The sequence below is a fragment of the Sinohyriopsis cumingii genome, chromosome 13 (genome assembly GCF_028554795.1).
Source record: "Sinohyriopsis cumingii isolate HCF-2022 chromosome 13, ASM2855479v2, whole genome shotgun sequence".
Classification (NCBI taxonomy): domain Eukaryota; kingdom Metazoa; phylum Mollusca; class Bivalvia; order Unionida; family Unionidae; genus Sinohyriopsis; species Sinohyriopsis cumingii.
In genome coordinates, this window is record NC_142973.1 from 9,544,138 (window position 1) to 9,567,813 (window position 23,676).

The 23,676-nt window shown below is 33.6% G+C and overlaps 1 protein-coding gene across 9 annotated transcripts in view; it reads right to left on the reverse strand.

Annotated features, from left to right (window-relative positions):
• The window catches only part of LOC149784927 (cleavage and polyadenylation specificity factor subunit 6-like), a 117,609-nt gene that overhangs the window by 23,858 nt on the left and 70,075 nt on the right, over positions 1–23,676 (reverse strand). For 5 of the 9 annotated variants that reach the window (XM_089978546.1, XM_089978552.1, XM_089978550.1 and 2 more), the window contains one exon: positions 16,887–17,295. The exons of the other annotated variants lie outside the window; for them this stretch is intronic. The gene's annotated coding sequence lies outside the window, so the exon portion shown is untranslated. Of the gene's footprint in view, positions 1–16,886; positions 17,296–23,676 lie in introns of those variants that run through there. 9 annotated transcript variants of the gene reach the window in all.

Consider the following 23,676-nt stretch of genomic DNA (forward strand, 5'->3'; position numbering starts at 1 on the left):
AAAACAAAGATGGTGATGCGTGTACAATGACGGGACTGCGAAGTAGAAAAAGGCAAACTCTCTCGCACTCACACACGCGCGCGCGCTTTTGGACTTGTCCACGCAAGTGCCTTGCAAACCTGAGCTTGTCCGTGACAAATTGGAGCTTGCCAAGGGCGCAAAGCAAGTGGATTTTAATGCCCTGTACTATAGTGATAACCTTCATGCAGGTGTTTAGGTAAAAGTTCATACAACCAAGACTGCGTGAAGCTTTTCGCTTTTTGTGCCATAAAATTAATGAACAACCGCCTATTAAAACTTATTTTACACATTGCAACAAAAGTTACTGACGCATTCTTTACTTTCTCCAAACTTCATGTAGGTACAAATACCAATATCTGGTGCAACTTCAATACTTCATGAAGAAATGAGAAAGAATGTTAACAATCACCACTATTCCTCATTATTATATGCTCATTTCTTTCTCCGTTAACTTGACATTGTAATAATGGTTCAGTATTTTACAATATTGCACTCACGTGCGGGATACGTGCGCCCAATAGTGTATTAGAACTACTTTGTAAACAAACATGTACTCTTGTAGCAGACGCTTTACGTTTCGGTTGATTAAATTTGTTTCTGAATGAACTAAAGCAGATGTTTCGTGGACTGCCACATAACAGCTGTTTTGCTACATTCCGCGTCAACCTTTTTGATACAATGTTTCGGATTTTGGCTATAGACGCCAGATTTCATAAAATTGGTGGGTACCAACAAATAACATGCAAGTCACAAGGCATAAACTGTCTCGTTTAGCTGGTAATAATGACCCCCCCCCCAAAAAAAAAGTTTTACATCCTGAATTTCCTCAAAATGTACTTTCTTAGTTCTGCAAATCCGAATTACATGAGCCATGTCATGAGTTATCAAGCTTGATTACACATTTCTAAATTGTATTGTAATTTCGACTATATTCCAAATGCAATTACATCATCCTTACTGCAATTAAAAATGAAATAAACATTAAATTCCATAGCGTCTTTTTCATAATTGCAATTGAAAGACTTCATATTTTTCCTACAATGACAGAACAAACACGTCAACATGCTTCAACCTCGCTGCTTCAGTCCGATGCATTTCATCTACAATTTGCACAGATGAATCCAGTCCATAATCACGAAATTTCGTAGACTCGAAAGAAGAAAAAAAATAATTAAAAAAATATATATATATTCATTCCAGATCAAATGGAAAAGTTCTTGCAATGCGCATTCATTCACAATATGACTCCAAATTTCTATTTAAATAAACAAAAACGCCATTTTCTTTCGAAAGTTATGTCTGGCGCGCGACTAAGTTCAAATCTATCTGGGCAGAGTTACGTGCACATTAATAATGTTGTTGTGTAAGGATGACTGCGCTTGGTTATTTAGTTTGGAATACGTTATACATTCAGTTACTTTGTTTCTTTTAGTGTATTTTGTTTATATAATAAAGCCTTAGGTAGGATAAGAAAATGAGCATATAATAAAAAGGTTACTGTATATGTATGGGAAAATATGAACTCATTTTGTCGGATGGATATACGACACTCTAAAGGTCGTGCAGTATTCCATCCGAAAAACTGGTTCATATTTTCCGATATAAATGCAGTAACCTATAAAGGCTGCTCTCTTCATTTCGAAAGGTTATTCTATCAGCCAATTTCAATAATGCTATCATACAAGTTTACTACAAATGCAACGATTAGAATTTATAGCAATCATGTTACGTTATTAAACTGGCGAGGTTGGTATTGACCTCGATATATATTCAAAGTCAGTCTCACTAGCCTAAGCCTGTTTGCACTGGTTTTAGGTAACGCCAAGGACATTTGTACAGAGTTTCCAGTTTACTAGAAAACATCTTCTCCGACTTGTATTTCAATCGAAACATTTCACAAAAAAGCAAAGACACACATACATACTCCACTGTTAGGTATATACAACAATGGAAGTGTATTCAAAGCTGACCTACTATAATGAAAATCGTATACCGCCTGTTTATTTCAGTGTTTTATTTAAAAGAACGACCTGTCTCGCATTACGCTCTAACATCATCCAACAATAACCCATTTAAATTTTAATTTAGGAGTAAGCTATAAGGCCACGTCATAAGCAGTGTACTGGTGAAACCTCCATTTAGATGGGTCTTTCTATTAATTTAGAAGGACAATCATAAAGAATGATTATCAAGGTAGCGCCTGTTGCAGCCACACTGAATGACAGATCATCACGTTATGATTCAGCAGAAACTATAAACAAAGTCTTTCAATGAAAGCCAAATGTTTGATTTGACCCATACTGGATGCCAGACCATCATAGTTTTAATTTAGTACAAATTATACATTATAAGTCTTTCACTAAAAGCCAAATGTTGATTTGACCATACATTCAGGAGTTATCGATACGAATTTCTGGATGGCTGCCATGGTGGCCATATTTAATGTCCAAGCACAACCATTTTCATTTAGAGTCAGTCTTCTGTTAAAAACCAATTGACTTGGCTTTCAAATTAGGAAGAGTGACATCATCTGCAAGATAGCTGCTGTGGCAGCCATACTGGACGTAAGACTGCAAGATTTTCATTTAGGACCATCCAGACATCATATAAAGTATTTTATTGAAAAGCCTATGTTGATATGGCCATCTATTCGAGAGGCAGCCGATGAAGTCTTTAACATTTATAAGTAAGCACAAGAAGAAAGAAAAAAGTAAAATGTAAAAATATTCCAATTCTATAAAATGTATAACATGTAAAATCATCCAACGTGATTAAAATGTATTGTAACCAAACACAAAGGTCAATTAGTACTCAGGCAATTGGAGGAAAATACTTTGCCTACAGCAGCCGATGCTGGCTGATCCAATGGTAGGATTCAAACCCGGACCCGTTTGGTCACGAGTTCAGCATGCTGACCACCAGCATTATACAGGGTTAGTAATTATTAATGTTGATTTTTCAAAATTCGCACTAAAAAGCGCTCCACAGTCAAAGTGAAAACGATTTAAATCTGCACTAGAAGTGAATAAATACCTCATCATACCAGAACGTTAATGAATAGTAATATATCTGTAATTACAATAATACAAAAATGTATATTAGACCATGCAAAATTTAACTTTACTTAATCAAAATTACAAGCAGACAAAAAAAACAAAAAAACAAAACATATTATTAGTACCAGGCGCACTTCAAAGGACTCAACTTGCTACAATATACTCTGGGGGACTTAAACAGATTAAATGTATGGATACAAAAGGGTGTGTATCCAACGCTAATTGGTCATTAATAATAACAATAATAATAAAAATGATGAGATATGATGGCAGTCAAATTCATGTACAAATTCGATCATTTACAGCAATACAATTGGCTTTAAATTCAATGTTAGTAATTAAAGGCATTGCACAAATATATGAGAGAAAGCTTGAATAAAGGCACTAGAATACTGATAACGCGTGCGTGATTTGCAATTTTAACGTAGCTTTAACAATTTTAGTCGTATTGCTACGATGTCCGTAGTGTGGCAGTTTTTAGTGATGTACAGCACTGGGGCATTATGCTGCACACACGTAGGTCCTACCCAGTCCCATTATCCGGACACCAGATCGACCAGTCCTAACACTAACCTCCAGACGCTGAGTACCAAGCGAGGCAGCTGCAATTACTATTTTTTTTAAAGACTTGTGTGACTCTGCCGGGGTTCGAACCCGCGACCTACCGCATCCGAGACGGACGGTCTACCTACTTAGGCCACTGATGACTTACAGAGTTCAAGCAAAACAATACATTAAACAAGAATCTATGGGATGAACATAAACATATTTATAGTCCTTTTGAATATTCACGACACAAATACGTGTGATCTGAATTATCTTAATTCTTAACTTTTTTTGTTGTTACATGTATACAATATATTGGGCAAATATTTAAACAACCACATATTATGCGCACATTCCAATGAAATGTTGCATCATTATAAGTGCAACAATGAAGGTGCCAAACTTTATAATGGATAGTAATTATGATCCAAGTCAAATTTTTGTAGATTATAATTCTAAATCCCTACACACAGCTTGGCTGACGTTTTCAAGACCAGATGCCAATTAAGCTTAATGCATAAAAGTCTATACTATTAAAAAACATTACTTTTGGTAACAGAAGAGTTTACAACATGCCATATATTTTGGAGATTTAAATCTCTACAAAACAACAAAGTTTCTCTCGATGGGACGCTCAACTGGGTGAAAGGAAATTTCCAGGAATTCAAGATGAGACAATTTCCTTTTTACAGCCGAGTGTTTGAAACATCTGATATTCTTCAGCAATACATTTTAAAAATTAAATGCTGTGGTGTACGCAGTCCTTTGGTGACAAATCCATACTGATACATGCATTCGTTCGGGAGAAATACTGACGAGATTTTCATTTTGGCTATTGTGCAAGTCCCATTGGGCATTACATCATGGACTAACAAAACATGATGATAAGTCATCTGGTGAAAACACAATGTCACTATCACTTTCCATACAGGAGTAGTGACAAGATTGAAAAGAAGGTCCTACAACAATCTTTTGATAAAAAAAAAACAACCGTGTCACATTTCATGCTACAAAAGTATGTATGGTGATGAGTTGAAATCTCAACAGTTGTCAAACTATGACCAATGGACTAAGTACCGTAAGGGTGGGATGGAGAAATGGTTAAAGTCAACTAAATGCATCCAGTTGTCTTTTCAAAACGTTAAGTGTATCATTACAGTGTAGGGAGAAGGGTACAATAATTTCCTTAACTCGGTAGCAAAGTTCTAGGTGTATTCTGAAGGACCCTGGGGCACGACTTAAAGGTCCTCTGCAATCCCAACATATTTTGCCTCTTGGCCATTGATCAGGAGGAATTCTGACACGAGGCAAAAAGTATGGATTGTTTCAGATTAATGTAAAATCACCCCATCCCGTGAAATCAGATTGTTTCGTTTTATTTTCACTATTTAACGGTATAAATTAATCATGGACTAATTAGAAGACAGCTGTGATCTATCATTACAATTTATTTACATATTCCAACATTAAATCTTTGGTAAAGATGTGCTGTTGAAACCAAAGTTAGAAGGAAAGACAATCTGGGTGATCTACTTCTGTCGATGGTATTATAGAACATTTAAATAAAAGCATCCCTACCCCGTAAACCCAAAAGGAAGGAATCCTGTTACTATGGAATAGAGGATGAATTGTATTCCAAGGAACTCCACGTTACTTTACACCAAGTTGACAAACATATTTAAAGATTTTCATATTTTAAACAACCAAGTGTCATGTGCTTCCATATTACATAGCTCCTGCAACTTGTACACAAGACTGTATATCACTGTGGACCGCAACCACCAAAACAAGTGGTTATGTTGCATCTTAGCCGGTTTTGGAGATTTTTCCATAAAAATTTAATCGAAGAGCATGCCTGGTGTAGTTCTCATATTCTTCGATGGTACATCTTGGTATAATGTTACTGCTGCACTTGCAAAGTCCGACTGCAACTGCAAAGACCCATATCTTGCGTGCTTCATACGTCAGCATATATGGGTCTCTGCAGTTTATTAGAACTAATCAGCTAAACAACCAACATAACCTCTGATCTGCTAGCGCACTATGCAACTGATCAGGGAATATAGTGTTCACAGTTGGACATGTGTTATAAGCGAGTATATATGGTATTTTCATTCGACATGCCTCACATGCCTCCGAGTCCGAGTTGTGAACGAGGTAGGCGTGGTGCAGCTGCAGAGTGCTGTTATTCTTTGATGATCAGGATGATGCTTCTGTTTGTTTCAAATTCTTTCGAATTCTATGGACGAGTATCAAGGGCCTCAAAACACATGTAATATTTACATTTTAGTATGCAGCATAACACAATTTAAACATCAACGTCACGTTTTAGTAAAAACAAATGCGTGTGTTTGCTTGTTTTACAAAATAACATTTAAACTGCCATTATTGTCCAGATAGTGGCATCGAGAGTTCATTTTATGACTTCAACTTTATTTGATATTGTTGTTGTTTTTGTAGGGTTTAACGCCATTTTTCAGCACACGATAGGGTATACATGGCGGCCAGTATTAATGGTGGAGGAAGAACCCGGGAAAACCCCTGAAAAAAACACCAACCCACGAGAAGCTACCGGCAAGTTTACTCACATATCCACATTGGCCGAGCCCAAGACTCGAACCCATGCAGACAGAGGTGAAATGGCAGTGATCCGTAATAGAGAGCGCTTTAGACCACTCGGGGCCCCTTTTCATTTGGTATAGTAGACCACGTGTTCTAAGGCGGTTGGTTGATTGGTTGGTTGTTGGAGGTGGACAATATCCCTCTCATTCCAGAGCAAACATCCCTATTTCAAAGTAAACAAGTCCGTTATTCAAGGAATATGTAACAGTTCAAGATTTTATACACCCAATTCATAAACCATATCTTGCTAACAGTGGCAATTATGCTATTTCTATTGCTGAACCTCTCTGTAAAATTTGGTTATCTGCCTTTGTACTGACTACTGATCAAGCGACTTCGAAAGATAAACTAAAATACAACGCAATTAAAATGTTGCAATAAGTAGACATCGAAATGAGGTCATGAGTTTGGATGACCTTTTGATTCACCCACGAAAGTACAGCTTTCACATTTCAAACGTCACTCGAAAATATATAAGTATAAACAGGAACTCTTCACAACACAAAATGCATGACATTGACAGGCTACTAAAAAATAAACGGACTGGAACTTCCAAAAGTCACTTAATGTTTTAATGGTAACTGTCATATCGCCACGTCAGATATATCAATTTTAATACGACTGAAAGCATGTGCTGAAGCAAACCAGAAATGTTATCTTTTCAAAATTCTTTATATACATGCTTTAAGTCGGCAGTCTCTCAAAATCAATGTTTATTTAAGGAAACAAATATAAGCAATTAAATCTCAATGTATTCTCGAATGGTAGCAATTTGCTGCTCTTTTCGTGATACATTTATTCCTGCACCTCTTAAGAATTGAAGAGTCATTACACGCAAGCACTTGCCTCTGCTGTACAAGTACCAGTCATTTCTGCATTATATGGTGACAACTAGAGATTCATTACCATGGTTTTCAAAATGTCGGTTTCTACAATTTTTCGAGATTTAGAACCGATGTCTTGGCGAAAACTGTGCTAGGCATTTTTCAGACATATAAACTAAACTATCAAAGAACCCTGACCATCAAAATTATAAATTCATAGGCATTTAAGAACGTTTATTAACAAAACAAACCTCCTGTCTCGAGTGAAAGCTGCATTATGGAAAATCCGTTCCATTAAAAAAAAAAAACTCTGCTTTGGCCTACACGTATAAATGACAGACGGAAGAATGCTTCAGTGAACATTAAATATATTGCGCTTAGAACCAATCATTTATCCCTGTGGGCAAAAACCAAGGTATCCAAAATATCTTATGACAGCCGTTTCAATTTATATATCAGTGCCACTTTCAAATACCGTATGTTCATTTATCATTAAGCCGTTCTGTTAATTTTAACAGGGCAGTAATGTTTTCTTAGTTGGTCTGCTTAGGTAAACATCACTGATACCATCCCACTCCATTAATTCTTAAAACTGTAAGCCATTGATCCTCATTTTCCAGTGACCTTTAAGTTGTCAGACGATTCTGTAGTTTTCAGGAAGTTTGCATCTGAAATGAAATCTTAGGTCTGCAACCAACACCATAATAATGAAGTCCACCAGAACAACGCTGATGGCTACAAAAATTAAGAACTGAAATTATGGGAAGAGTTAAGGCAACTTCAATTTCCTGTAATAAAACAATTTCGATATCATAACTCCAGACCACAAGCAGCTTTAAATCCTGAAATGTAGAAGAAGAAAAAAAATCAAAATGATTTAGGTAATAAACATCTTGTTCAACATGGGCGTATCAATTAGCTTCCTCAATTATATCTACATGATGCAAGAAAGATTCGTGGGTAGACTAAAATGGTTTCAGCCAATAACTTGAAAAAAATATATAAATAACACACATCGGTAAATAAAACCTTACTGTTAACAAGAAAAAAGCTACCCTAATCTGGAGACAGGTTATCTACTCAAATTCGACAATAACTGCCTCTGAAAATGCAGAGAATAGGGAAAATTGTTAATTCTCGATAACGCAATAACAACTGCAAATTCACAGTCATAACTGAAAGGAAAAGTTAAGATTTGCCAAATAAGACATTGGCTACTGATCATTAATTAATTGTTTTTAAAACAGAAATGTTTCTTTTGAAACTATTCCTTTATTATATATTATTTTTCTTCATATTAAAAACTTCATTGAAGGGGCGTGGGGTACAGTATATATTCACTATATATTAAGGTTTAATTTCCAATTTACACTGATTTTACAACAACATGAACCTATTATTTTGGTATTTCAACAAGAAAGAATGTGATCTACGCCTACCATTGTGTTAAAAGCTGGTCCACGAGTCATCCGGGCATGCTAACAATGAAGCAGTGTATATGCAAATAGTACTATAAAAAAAACTTCAACTAAAACCTTTATGCAAGTTTTCTCTGACTGACCGACTCTTAACATCTATGTTTTACAAAAATCAAAAACCTGAACAGCAGATTTGGATCTTCCCATTTGCAGTTGGACTCGTCTTATCAGCGAGTACATATGGTAGGCTCGACAAAAGTTATTACTGAAAAAACATGCAAAAATATATTTGGATAGTTTCAAATTGACAAGGTGACAGACCATCAGTTAAACGGACCGTTTTGCAGTCAGACGAACTTATCACCCCTGACATTCTTACATAATAAATGAAACTGAGCCCGGCACGAGCGGGCAATGGTCCAAAGGAATGCTGCATAACAAAGCTTGACCGACAGCAGGTGGTAGGTATGAAAAGCTTGTTGGAGATTCATCTATTGTACAATGAGAAAGCTGAAGTGTGCAACACCTGCATTAATTTATGTGCAAATAAGAATAGTGAAAATTCACAAAAGTTGATCAAGTACAGTTTTCTTTTCTTTTATACAAAAGACATCCTAATTGCAAATGGTCAATGGGATTTTACTTATCCTAAAGTGTGTGAAATTTGTTAAGTTTCAAACTTATCTATGAAAACTTGCAGAAAAACCGAATTGAATGAAACAAATTATATCACCCGATTTTTTCTCGATATGCTTGCTATCAAAGAGACCAAAAATGAATAGTTCAAGATCGGTTGACAGATTTTTCCCCTTTTTAAGAGTGGAATGCTGAGAATAAAGTATAGCATATTTTAAGATGGCACTACTTGCTACAAGTCATATACATTCATAGAAAGCAGACTCAACAAAAAAAAAGCATTTAGACCATTATATATTGAAACAGCAACAAACAAAATAATAAACATTTGAATCTGCTTAAGAGAAAAAAATAATATATGAAAATAATGGTAACATAAAAATAATGGTAATATCATAAAAATATTAGTAATATATAAAAATGAAAAATAATGGTAATATCATAAAAAATAGTAATATAAAAATAATGGCAATATAAAAATTGTAAAATGGTAATATAAAAAAATAATATAAAAATAATAAAAAACATTCTGTCTTAAGAATTAAAGCTAATATTTCTTTTCACTGCTAACATCCAAGACATGCAAAAACCAACATGTCTGACCTCAAAAAAATTTACCTAACCATCAACTACTTGTTGTTTCATTGGTAATCATGTACTGAATAAAGACACTGCAATCATCAAATGCATGTAACTTAGTTATGTGCGCTAATTAGTTCTTATCTATTACAAATCAAAGAGAGAGATACACTACCATAATGAACACATGATACAGGAGGAAACAGACATTATCATTCAATAAAACAAATCATATATGGTTTGCATAGTTCAAAAGTGTGCTGGAATACTAGTGTAAATTCTGAACACAAGGCTACAAATTCTTTCTCCAGTATTCCCAACATCATTCAAGAACCATGCATAATTAATTCTTACAGTACATCATATTAATCACCCATTTGCTTTAGTCAATGGAAACAGTTAATAAAGTCTGTTTGGACTAGTGTATAGTACTGTATATGAACTACAAGTACTTGACTCTTATTTAAGTTCTGCCAAGCTGTTTACTACTTGCTTGACAATGACCTGAATAAGCCAAGTAAAACAGCTGTTTTCAAGCAGATTTTTACGAGGTTTTGATACTTTAAAACAGATCATGGTACACAAACCAGCTGACAGCTGATGGGAAAAGTATAAACTGCAATAACAGTTGGCTGTTCCTGAAAAGACACTAACTTTCATACATTAACAACAAGCTAAGAGCCCTAAAGGCAAATTATAGCATATTTTAACACCTTGTCAAGCAGAAAATGTAGCGAGAATATTGCTCTGAAAAACAGGGACACGCTCACATTTTGAAAACAATCATTTCGATCACCTTTTGTCTTCAAACAGTATAGCAGGTTTATTTCCCATTATGGAAATTTTAACACTTGTCAGAAATTAACTAAAAACAATAACGTGCTAAATATGTGTGATAACAGGTAATAAATTCCAATAGTTATGGAGGAAAAAGATACCAAAATTTATGATCAAAACACATTTAAATAAAGTCCGAGCTGTAAAGATTGCATACAATCGACAAATGATAGCAGTTTTTTAACCAAATTTTTACAGAATTTAATGCTATTCAAGACAGCTACAGTATGTATTACCATATTTCTGCTGCTGAAGAGAAAGTAATTTCAAAGACTTACGCCTTCTAGCATGTTGTAACATATAAATTCTTCAGGACGGGTGAGAAACCAAAGGGACATCTTGAAAATACAATTTTACTCAAGGAAAATGCAAGTTCTGAGGCTACAAAATCACATATTAGGCAATGGACATTACAGACAAAGAATGCTTACCTGTATCTACAGCCAGCATGGACGATTCTGTGAGATTCACATTCCAAATACATGAATGAAATACTTTTTTATATATACTTGTATCCCTGATATTTTACTGGCATCTGTATGTAAAAACACACTTAACCATCTTTATCTCCCTTTAACTGTAATGAGAATTTTCCATTTCCCAAATCCATATTAAAGAAATATAAAAAAAACATTAAAGATATTTTGTATATCAAGTGGCCTTCACTCCATGACTTTTGCAATAAAACACTTCTGTAGAGCTACTGTGTGCCTCCATCCAACTAAAATTCTCTTACTAAATTGATTTGCCTTGTTAATGGAGAACATGGCACAAACTTTAAAGCATGTAATATCAACAATTCTTGATTGGTTTAGAAAATTTGCATGTCTGTTAAAATTTCTTTCTTAATTATGCATATACACCAAACTGCATCAATAAATATAAATCCGAAACCGATCCATATAAACCAATGGTTTCGATCCATATCAACCAATGACTTTGATCTATATGAATAAATACACCAGAAATCTGATTGTCAAGACACAAGATGTGGACATAGCTCACCGTATCTACGATTTTTTCATTTACCTTGTACATTAATATTATGTATACATTTACCTTTTGACATATGTAACAGTATCTCATGAGATCAAAGCATGCAGGAAAAGAACTAAATAGTCTGGAAAACCATTCTTGATGGGGAAAAAACAGCATATGCTTTATAAAAATACCTCTCACATATAATTTCATACATGTTTATATTAAAAGTTCTGAACCTTTTTTAAAAGAAATAATTTTGCATTTCCATGTCTTACAAATGATTAATCACATCTTTTTCTTTTAAAGAAAAAGCATAAACTCACTCTCTCCCTCAAATTTATCTGCCTTCTTGCCAAGCTAAATTTACATTTGTGTACTTGGTAAATGCTGTACATACTCATTTATAAATGGCATCAAACTGCAAACATAAACCCTGATCTACCATCTCATAATGTGCCAGGAGATCAGATTCTATGTTGTTTGTTCTACTGATTACTCCTAGTAAACTGCACAGACCTATATCTGCTGGGGCATTATGCCATGGCATATCTGGGTCAGAACAGTTAACATTTGGACTCATTTACAAGCGAATATATATGGTATTCTATTTTTTTGGCACTATTTTTCTTTTTTATTATCCAATGCAAACTTGTGTTTGTACTAAATAACACTGATGCCACTTTAAGATTTAAACAGGGACACTTCCCTGAATGTATCAATTATGTTACAATGTTACATATTAAAACGTGAAGATTTATACTGGGACGTACTGTATTCAGTAACAACTTCCCTCATGCCCACTGAAGGTACCAATTATGTTACAATGTTTTATATTATAATTCATCTTGCATTCTGACATAATGATCACAGTATCACTTGGAAATGCAACTGTACAGAGCTGAAGGTGATTCAGTCTACCTCACAGTACAAACCACAACATATTTACAAATGATTCACAACAAAATAATTGCATTTAGTAGTGATAATAGAATCTTTGATTCATGTTCTTGTGAAACAATCCACCTCAACAGAAATTGCTTGCTATGGCTAATAAAAGCCAAGTGATGTGTAAGAATTTCATATAAATATCTCGTAAACTCTCCTCAACGTAATTCGACACTTACCTTGAGCTTATGACACAAAAAAAAATAGGTTCCATGAAGAAATGCAGCTGTAGTACAGGATATACCTTTAAATACAAGTTTGCCATGCAGAAAAAAAAAAAAAATGACCATTTTATCAGGAATTCCAGTTTAAGATATAAATGAGCTGTTGGAAATTATGGCAACAGTAGAGAAAGATAATAAGGAAATATGTCAAAATATATCAACCGCCAAACACACTTCAAACTGGTTTGTTAAAGTGATCATTCAAACAAGAGTTATCTTGATGGAATATACTACTGTCACTTTCCCCCAAAGGCCAGCATTTAAAAAAATCATTGTAAAGTAACAACCTTAGCAAATAAAACACAGATTGTGGTTCATTTGGTCATTAAAATGAGGACATGAATGAACATAATACAAACTGACAACAAGCTACACACACTAAATGTAAACTATTTACTAAATTGAGCAATGAAATCCTGATTGGTTTTAAAACTGCCAAAAGAGAGCCATACATACATACATACATACATACATACATACATACATACACACATACATACATACATACAGATCTCAATAAACATGCACCATGAATGACCTTCAATATTGATGCAAGCTGCATAATCAATAGCATTTTCAAAATAAGAATAAGTTTATATCTCTTTCCATTTCCCATTACTTCACATAGTTACTTAAATCATCCAAACATTTCAGACATATCAACATTTTAGTGTTTAATTTAGTACAGTAGAACCTGTCTTAACTACACTCCCTTCTGCCAAAAACAATGGTCTCTCATGACAGGTCATAACACTATATATTCTATAAATCTGTCCACGGAGAACATGGTCTTTCAAGACAGGTGGTCTCACATAGTCTGGTCTCAAGACAGGTTTTACTCTACAATACACACCAACTATAATGTAAAGCCAGATCTGCCAGCACATATGTACCAGCTTAAAGACTATTCTTTCTCCATAAAATTAAAACAAACAGCACAGACCCTGATCTGCCAGCACATATGTACCAGCTGAAAGACCTGAAGCTATTCTTTCTCCATAAAATTAAAACAAACAGCACAGACCCAGATCTGCCAGCACATATGTACCAGCTGAAAGACCTGAAGCTATTCTTTCTCCATAAAATTTAAAACAAACAGCAGAGACCCATATCTGCCAGCACATATGTACCAGCTGAAAGACTTTAAGCTATTCTTTCTCCATAAAATTAAAACAGCACAGACCCTGATCTGCTAGTCCATCTGGGTTGCATTTTCACAACTTCAGTATCAAAGAAACATCCTCTGCCATTTCCATTATTAAATGTTTTAATGGAAGAATATCCACTATTATATGTAAAGAACAGAATCAAATACTTAAAAACAGGCACTGAAAAAAATCTGAAAATTCAATATTTAAACCATAGAAATACCTGTTATAATGTTCCTGCTGTAACTTTTGAATAAAACTTTTCAAAAGCTCAAACTCTTACACTGCAAATTCTGATGATATATAACATTGAATCATTGTGATATCAGTAGGGTTATTATTATGTAATAACATGCATGGATTTGATATCAGTAGGGTTATTATTACGTAATAACAAGCATGGATTTGATGAATGCCCACTATTAACATCCAAGTTCTTTTTCAAGCATGTGACAGAAAAGGCAGAGGACTTTTCAACTGAACCACTTTCTGAATAAAAGATGTGTCTTAAGGATAAAACTAACTTAAAACAACTAGTTATTATGTACAAGATGATCTTCATATAAATCAATGATCTAGGTATCAACATCTATGTTACAACTGATCATGATAATTGCACCACAATGTATATTTATGTGAACATATAACAGCACCCCCCCTTTTAAAAAAAAATCTATACATGGTCAATTTTTAATATGTAGGCTTGGGAGTTTGGATATACTTCTAATAGTTTTAATGCTTAAACATAAATAGCATCAATCAAGTAAATATGAGGTCCAGAGACAAAGTCCCATTTCACTACACAACTGGGGTTGCAACGATATATTTTGAAAGTCATACTGGTAATAAAATGAAAAAGATTCATATGAAAATCAGAAACAAAAGTTCATCTGCAAATCTTTGAAGTAACATTGTTAAGTGAAATGGGACCAGAAACATTCATTATTCACATGCAAGATACAACCAAACAACAACAAAAAAAGAAAAGAAAGAAAGAAAGACAAAAAATCATAGAGAGAAATCAACGTATTCAGAATACTGATGGCTTGAAGGTTCAAGTGATACTAATTTATACATAAGCAGATGGAAGAATTCCTAAAATACTGCTGTTCACTGTCCATTTTACATACATATACTGTTCTAAATAATCTGTACACATTTCAAAATTGTTATTTAATTTTATGTCAATAGACCCATATATTAACACTTGAAACATTATTTCAAAAATCACTATAATTTCCTTTTAAAAGCATTTTCTACTATTGCCTAATTGGAAATTAAAAAAATGCTCAGAAAGACCAGTGAATCTACACTCTGTTACTAAATTTAGCAATACCAAAACTTTGCCACTATAATCAAGATTACAAACTATATTTGGTAAACATGGATGGAGTCTAATGTCATAATACATCGAGGAACTAAAACCCATCCAAGCAAGAAGAATTACGATGGTCCAACTAATCAATACTAGCTCATGTGACGGACAAATGGCTGGATACAGCAATTACAGTATTTCATCCATGGAAAACCATTAGGAGCCTCTGCAAATGGTAACACCTTTCTTGCATTAAAATTTGGCAAGATTTTGAAAATTTAAAAATTAAAAAATTTCCCCTTAAGGGACAGGATTATCTTCAAGAAGAAGCATGGTATTACAATCCTACAGATGTTTCCATGCCATCATGAATCACACGTTATGTAACAACAAAAACTATTGACCTGTGTCATCTGTTAGATCTTCATGAACAGCCATGTCAAGATATATTACATCCAACAGTCATTTTTCTGTCAGATATGAGGACTATATTGTTTTTATATTAATATAATGAAATAGTCAATACAATCACTTCATTCTGCTTAACCAAGCATGGATAAATATATTTTGATGCACTGACAATAATATTAACTGTAACAAAGGAGAAGGTCAAATAGAGTGACCTCAACAAACACGCCAACATGATTTACAAACAGAGCACTTGAAGTCACATGAACTATGACACACTAAGCAGAATTAACATTAGTACAAAATTTAGCCTTAAAAAAATGCCCTAAAACAAATAATTTCAATAAACCATTGACCTAAAGGAAACCATTTGCAGTAAAATTTGTGAGAAAAATGAAAGTGATAAGCAATTTTGCAATAAACAATGATGATGTCCCAAATGAATAATTTCACACAGTAATGAATTAATACACTCGTGCCTTTCCAAATCAATGTTTAAAAAAAAACTGGATTCCATTTTCAATTTAAAATGGAAAAGTTTTTTTGTCAATTAGTGCCATTTTCAATGGGATAACCACAACCACGCCAAACTACATAAAAGAAAAAGTAAAAAGTAACTTGCAAATCCCACTTTATCAGTTCCTACCTATCCAGACTTGAAACTTTCACAAGAATAATCATTCGATTTATATTTTACTCTTTACATCATTTAATAGCATGTGCAATAGGTGTACAATAGCAAAACCTTTATGGGAGGCATGTAGCGACTACAAAGAAACGGCTACTACCTGACGTGAAATTCCTGAAGTAAATAACCACAGAGTGTACAGTTGATAAAATAAGCTTCAAACTGTCACAGATTCTCAACCAGGTTTCAATATTACTGAATGATGATTTTAGAATTTCCAAGACTTCCAAAAATATGCAACTGCCCCTACTCAACCAGATCTAAATTTTAAAAAACATTAAAAAACCCACATTTAAGCTTTGAATGCTAAATTTTTTAAACTTTATTTAACAATGGCAACCTTTATTTCGTAATTTTTTAGGTCCCCTCAGGACAGGTTTAATGAAATGATTTATTCATCAATAGGAAAAAGCTAATATGATTTATAAATGCAGCAGTCCATAAGTCTGGATAAATCCTGAAAATATCAGGTCTGCTATCTAACACCATATTGCTGCTACTTACAAAATTTCAGGATCACCTAATATCCACTCTTAAAATCTATTAATAAAACATGCAAATATTTTAGTATTTTATCGGATAATATTTTGCAAATACAAGACAAATCTTAAATTAAAATTGACAAAGAAAATAGAAAACAAGGAACTCACTACTTTATTTTCACAAGACTAAAATGACCTTTATTTCATGATAGATTTGAACGATTAAAAACAACAATTAAACTGTCACCACGCAATGTCATAACTATGATAAAAAATTCCACTATCATTTGCAGTATTTTCAGCCTTGTTCCAAATTCATTGAAGTCAAGCTGGATTGGCGTATCCAATGATCCATTTCCAAGATGTTCTGTTCCTATCCAGTTCAGTTGTTTCATCGAAGATTCCTTTCCCTTGATTCCTTTCCATGAAGAGATATGACTATGTACAGTTTTACACTATATAAATTTTGTGGTGTGACAACACTTGAAGAAAACTTACTGACAATATTGTTTGACAATTACTATATACACAGTTGATCTGAGGATACAGTGCCTCACTGTTACACCTACAAGGAAGATAAAGGAATAAAAAGTCAATGGTGAGCATATAGTCGTTTCTTTGACCTCCATGTAAAACCCAGGTGCATTTCTACAACTTAGTTTAATTTCTACGGTGTTGTGGTAATTTATGTTGTTTGAATTATTGCTGGTGAACATATAATAGATTTAATCTGACTGGATATCAGATGCAAGGCAAATGTTGTTTTGATATAGTGCATGTCCTGAGCATTCAACAAAAGTCGGTCAGAAAAAGGAATATGATGCAATGAATCTCAAGACTACTGCATATAAACTAGGAAGTAACAATGGCTCCAGAATTTCGAATAAGATATTCAGGTGAATAAGTATTTATTGCCAGTCTTAAAGTGCTAAATACTTGGCAAGTTCTAACTGAAAAAAATGAAACTAATCAAATATCAGCCATTAAAACAAAAAGTAACATTTATTTGATGGTAATATTTCTATCCCAATTTCAGTAGCATGGAATGAATCTTGAAAAGAAACACTGACGTTAAAATGATTAGGTTTATAAGATGAACTATTTTAAATGTCTTTAAATCATGGGTTTTACACTGCACGGTCAACTCTGTAAAGGAGAGATTTCAACACATTATAGAACATCATAAATGACACCTGTAAAATCCATGTATGTCTCAAACAATTCAATGTATTAACTACACATCTCTAACAATACATCTGTTATGAAATTGTATTGAAGGAAGCTTGGCGTAAAACAGACCCCACTATTAAACTGAACAGCTGCTTATTTCTCATTATGCACACTGCTAAGAGTATCGTGTCTCTGTCCATCAACAAGCAAAATTGCACTGTATTGTGTCCCTGTCCATCAACAAGCAAAATTGCACTGTATCATGTCCCTGTCCATCAACAAGCAAAATTGCACTGTATCATGTCCCGGTCCATCAACAAGCAAAATTGCACTGTATCATGTCCCTGTCCATCAACAAGCAAAATTGCACTGAATCATGTCCCAGTCAATCAACAAGCAAAATTGCACTGTATCATGTCCCAGTCCATCAACAAGCAAAATTGCACTATATGGTGTCCCTGTCCATCAACAAGCAAAATTGCACTGTATCATGTCCCTGTCCATCAACAAGCAAAATTGCACTGTATCATGTCCCAGTCCATCAACAAGCAAAATTGCACTGTATCATGTCCCAGTCCATCAACAAGCAAAATTGCACTGTATCATGTCCCAGTCCATCAACAAGCAAAATTGCACTGTATTGTGTCCCAGTCCATCAACAAGCAAAATTGCACTGTATCATGTCCCAGTCCATCAACAAGCAAAATTGCACTGTATCATGTCCCAGTCCATCAACAAGCAAAATTGCACTGTCGTGTCCCAGTCCATCAACAAGCAAAATTGCACTGTATCATGTCCCAGTCCATCAACAAGCAAAATTGCACATGTGCTAGAATTTCCAGATCTCCCCTCTCTGCTATTAAGAGAAATCGTAACTGACAAAATACAGTACCAGATTAAAACAAAAATTTAAGAAAGTAAATTTAAGATCTCAAATACATGAATTTCACAATTTAAAAAAAAACCTTACATCCTGTTATGGACAGAAATGAGATGCTTTCTGGCTTCAAAATAAAAACTTCCTTCAAAACAACATCTTTCAAAAGCATGCAACTTTTAAACAACTTCAATCTCATATTGCTGACATAGTACTATTTATGAACCTACAGCAGACAGTCATTACAACATTTTATCACACAATTTTGGCAAAAATTACAGTTAAGTAATGATTTTCCAAACATTTGTCCTGGGTTTATCTGGATCAATTGAATGTCATCTACACATTCAAGATGATCTATATATTCATATTAATGGGATTCATTTACATGGAGAAAACAAAAGCCCTTCCCAGGAAGTCTAGATAATCAATACCTAACTGAAAAAAATGCATTTGAAGAACAGAATACTATTTGTGCAACCTAAAGTAAAGCTCCGTCTCCATGTTATATGAAACAGCACTTATAAAGATCTCATGGGTTATTCTAGTAACCTACACCCACACAAAAAGCACTGGTTTCAAAGTAACTCATAATGATTTACTGTGATTTTTGTTTAATAGTTATGCAAATATTGTACATAAAATTATCAATATATATTCTCAAGATGTTGCCAATTGCAATACTTGTGTTTATTTTTAAGGAAATAGCTATATATCTTTGACTGGTACCCTGTCTTAACTATTTAAAAATGGTGGTGCCAATATAACAGTGCAAAAGTTGGGACAGGCCTTGGTACTGTCAATGGAAAGAATTTCTACCCCTGTAATCTAACTGCACAACTGTACAAGATCTGCATGGTTAAATTCATGTCAATATGATCATGTGACGTGCAACAGAAAACATGTAATATTATGAGAATACAGAGAAATTCACATTTTCAGTCCCATTTAAAATTTCTGCATGCAATTATTTCTTTAATTTATCACACTTTATACAATCTGATGTTTGTAGCCTCATATAAATGTTGCCTAAAACAAATTTTGAATGCTCATTATTTCAAAACCTGTCATCACATTTCTATGGAGACCTCCCTCAAAACATTGCTTTTTTAAGTGTACTGCTGACAATTCAGATTGTCTCTGGAATATATCCTAACTTGTCTCTAGCTTCACCTCTGACAGGGGACCAGTCAATATATTCACAAGTTTGAAATGCACACAAACACACTTGTACATAACAGGGCTGGAAAAACTACTTGTCCACAATTCATGTTTCTTGCCCAACATATTCATACAAATAGGGACTAAAAGCCATTCATATTTTGGTCCTTCAAGGCAACCAGAACATTTTCAGTTTTTCCTTCCCTGTATTGCTATTTTATTTTTTAATTTTATAGCAAGTATTTGTAACCTTTTCAATAATAAAAGAGTGCAGAAAATAAATTATGTATAGCATTCTTTCCATAGGACTTGAAATTTACAGTAGTCAACTAATCTTAGATAATTATGTATAGCATTCTTTCCACAGGACTTCAAATTTACAGTAGTCAACTAATCTTAGATAATTATGTATAGCATTCTTTCCATAGGACTTGAAATTTACAGTAGTCAACTAATCTTAGATAATTATGTATAGCATTCTTTCCATAGGACTTGAAATTTACAGTAGTCAACTAATCTTAGATAATTATGTACAGCATTCTTTCCAAAGGACTTGAAATTTACAGTAGTCAACTAATCTTAGATAATTATGTATAGCATTCTTTCCATAGGACTTGAAATTTACAGTAGTCAACTAATCTTAGATAATTATGTATAGCATTCTTTCCAAAGGACTTGAAATTTACAGTAGTCAACTAATCTAAAATAAGAACACTAAGCGTCAGAATCATGTATTTTATAATTTTGTAGTCCATTTTCCGAGTAAAAAGTTTAAGTTTTACATGCTCCCTTTGTCTCCCAATCTCCAGTGTTGGAGACAGATTTCTGCATGTATATAAAGGTGCAAAATATAACATACAAATGTGAATTATTATAATTACTTTTTAACAAATACATATTGTAGGAATGAGTTAAATTGAAACCATAATTTTCATGTATGAAACCAAAAAGCAGTACTGCAGATTCAATATTAAAACCATCAATATTGCTTATTCAACACTAAATTAAACTCTGATCTCATTTACAAAGCTTATTCTATGGCAGACAGAAAACAACATATGCATGTACACTATACATAAAAGTAAGAAAACAATAAAATAGCCATTAAACAGAAACTATAAAGAGTGGACCTTGAAAACAGGTTACACAAACTAAATTGTTAAGTTCCAGATGCCTTGCTAACTGTTTAAACTAGGACATAATTTTCCCCAATATGTCACGGATTGGTAATTATCAGCTATTGTCTTGCGCTACATGCACTGAACTCGAAAAAGATCAGTAAGAATGAAGAATGGTTTTGTGCTATCCTACAAAAAATAAAATGCATGAGGTTTGCCAGCTATGAGAATACTTGAGCATACATTTATTATTAATCCTATATCTTCAATTTAAAGATGTAAGTTTTGTGTTATTTGTGAAAGAAAGCTTACAAAATTACTAACTGTCGTGTTTCTGGTAAAAAATAGTTTCAACTTAATCAATGACATAAAGAAGTTTGAATTTCACATTAGCAATAGCAAATTTTGCCCACAGGGAGGACTAGCAACTACCCAGGATGACCTTACACTCTTGACACTATAATACAATCTGGAGCCAAGAAGCCAATCTACAAGTTATCTGAGGGCTCGAAACTGAGTTATTGAATAATTAAAGCTGTCAACTCCATATTTTGCTGTGTATCCAATGCCACAATTTATCTAGATGGGGTTGTACTGATCCAATTAATACTGCATACTGATTCATACTAATAACGCAAACTAATCCATATTAAAACTGCATACTGATCCATATAAAACTGCAAACTGATCCATATTAAAACTGCACACTGATCCATATTAATACTGCATACTAATCCATATTAAAACTGCAAACTTATCCATATTTAATACTGCATACTGATCCATATTAATACTGCAAACTGATCCATATTAATACTGCAAACTGATCCATATTAAAACTGCATACTGATCCATATTAATACTGCATACTGATCCATACTAATACTGCATACTGATCCATATTAATACTTTTCAAAGGTCAGAATAAATTATGTAAACAAATAATGCCAATTAAAGCTGTCAACTCCATATTTTGCCGTGTTTCCGATGCCACAATTTATCTAGATGGGGTTGTACTGATCCATATTAATATTGCAGATCAAGCTAGAAAACAACAATGTGCTCATGTTCTGAATAAATGAAACAAATCTTTCCATTTTTATATCTCTGCATAAAGTTTATAATCATTTATGGGAAGTAAGTTGTACACCTTTTTTTTTTTATCGAAGCCATAATAGATTATGTACAAAAACACAATCTCCATGTAAAAGGTCCTAGTTCAGCTAATTTGAAAATAAGGTTTATTTACAGGATCAAAGCTCATTATGGTGCCATACTGACTTAAAACACTTAGCAGAACCATTAATCAGGAGACATCGTGCCTCTTGTAACCACATTCATGGGTACTGATGAATTAAATCAACCGAAAGTGAATATACAGTAGGTAGTGTACATGAAAATGCAGGTTTTTTCTCAACTATAAACACCCGTTTGCTTAACATAACATGTATGAAAACAAACTATTTACTTAACAATAATAAAACCTTTTCTCATGAATTCTTTTATATTAGAGGGCACCTTTTCTCATGAATTCTTTAAATTAGAGGGCACCTTTTCTCTTGAATCCTTTTAAATTAGAGGGCACCTTTTCTCGTAAATCCTTTTAAATTAGAGGGCACCTTTTCTCGTGAATTCTTGAAATTAGAGGGCACCTTTCCTCACGAATTCTTTTAAATTAGACGACACCTTTTCTCATGAATTCTTTTAAATTAGAGGGACCAAAAAGCTGGAGGTCCTGTATAGACAGCATTACAATTGATACCACATTTCAGAGTATAGCCAAATCAAGAGTGACAAATGTAGATTATAAAACTCTACACATGATCTTGGCTAATAAATCATTTATGCTAATTTTAAGCCCCATGTATATGAATTTTCTTACTGAGCAATTAAAGTACACATAATAAGAACACAGTCAAGTACCCAGTAAAGTCTCAAATATTTTTAAAGGACTTCTCATTACTATAAGAACTGAATAAAATCAAAGTGTCCTTACATAATTAAGAAACAGTCAATGGCATTTCATGTTTGGAGATTTTTTTAAACTGTTGAAAACATTGATAATGAGTTTCAGACTCAAAAATTGGATGTAAAAAGCTTAATTGTAGTACAAGTGTTATTCACAATTGCTTAACTATCAACTCATTACAAAGCCTGTATGAGATCAAGTCATGATAGAATATCTGACAAGACATAAAAAAAATAATTTAAAAAAGGAAAGAAAAAACAATGCAAAATATTTGTTTTTCTAAATGTTCTTATGTGAGTAAGTCCATGGTAACTGATAGGAACAACGATTTCCATAACAAACAGGTTAGAAAACAAGACCTGCAGTAGCCCATCCCAACTTTTCAAAGGTCGGCATAAATTATGTAAACAACTTCCTCAAAAATGTTAACAGAGAGGAATGCCAACTGAGACAATAACAAGGCATTAGCTATTTGAACTCTGTGAATAGATGTTAACAGAGAGGAATGCCAACTGAGACAATAACAAGGCATTAGCTATTTGAACTCTGTGAATAGATGTTAACAGAGAGGAATGCCAACTGAGACAATAACAAGGAATTAGCTATTTGAACTCTGTGAATAGATGAACTAAAAGTAGACCAATCCTTTCA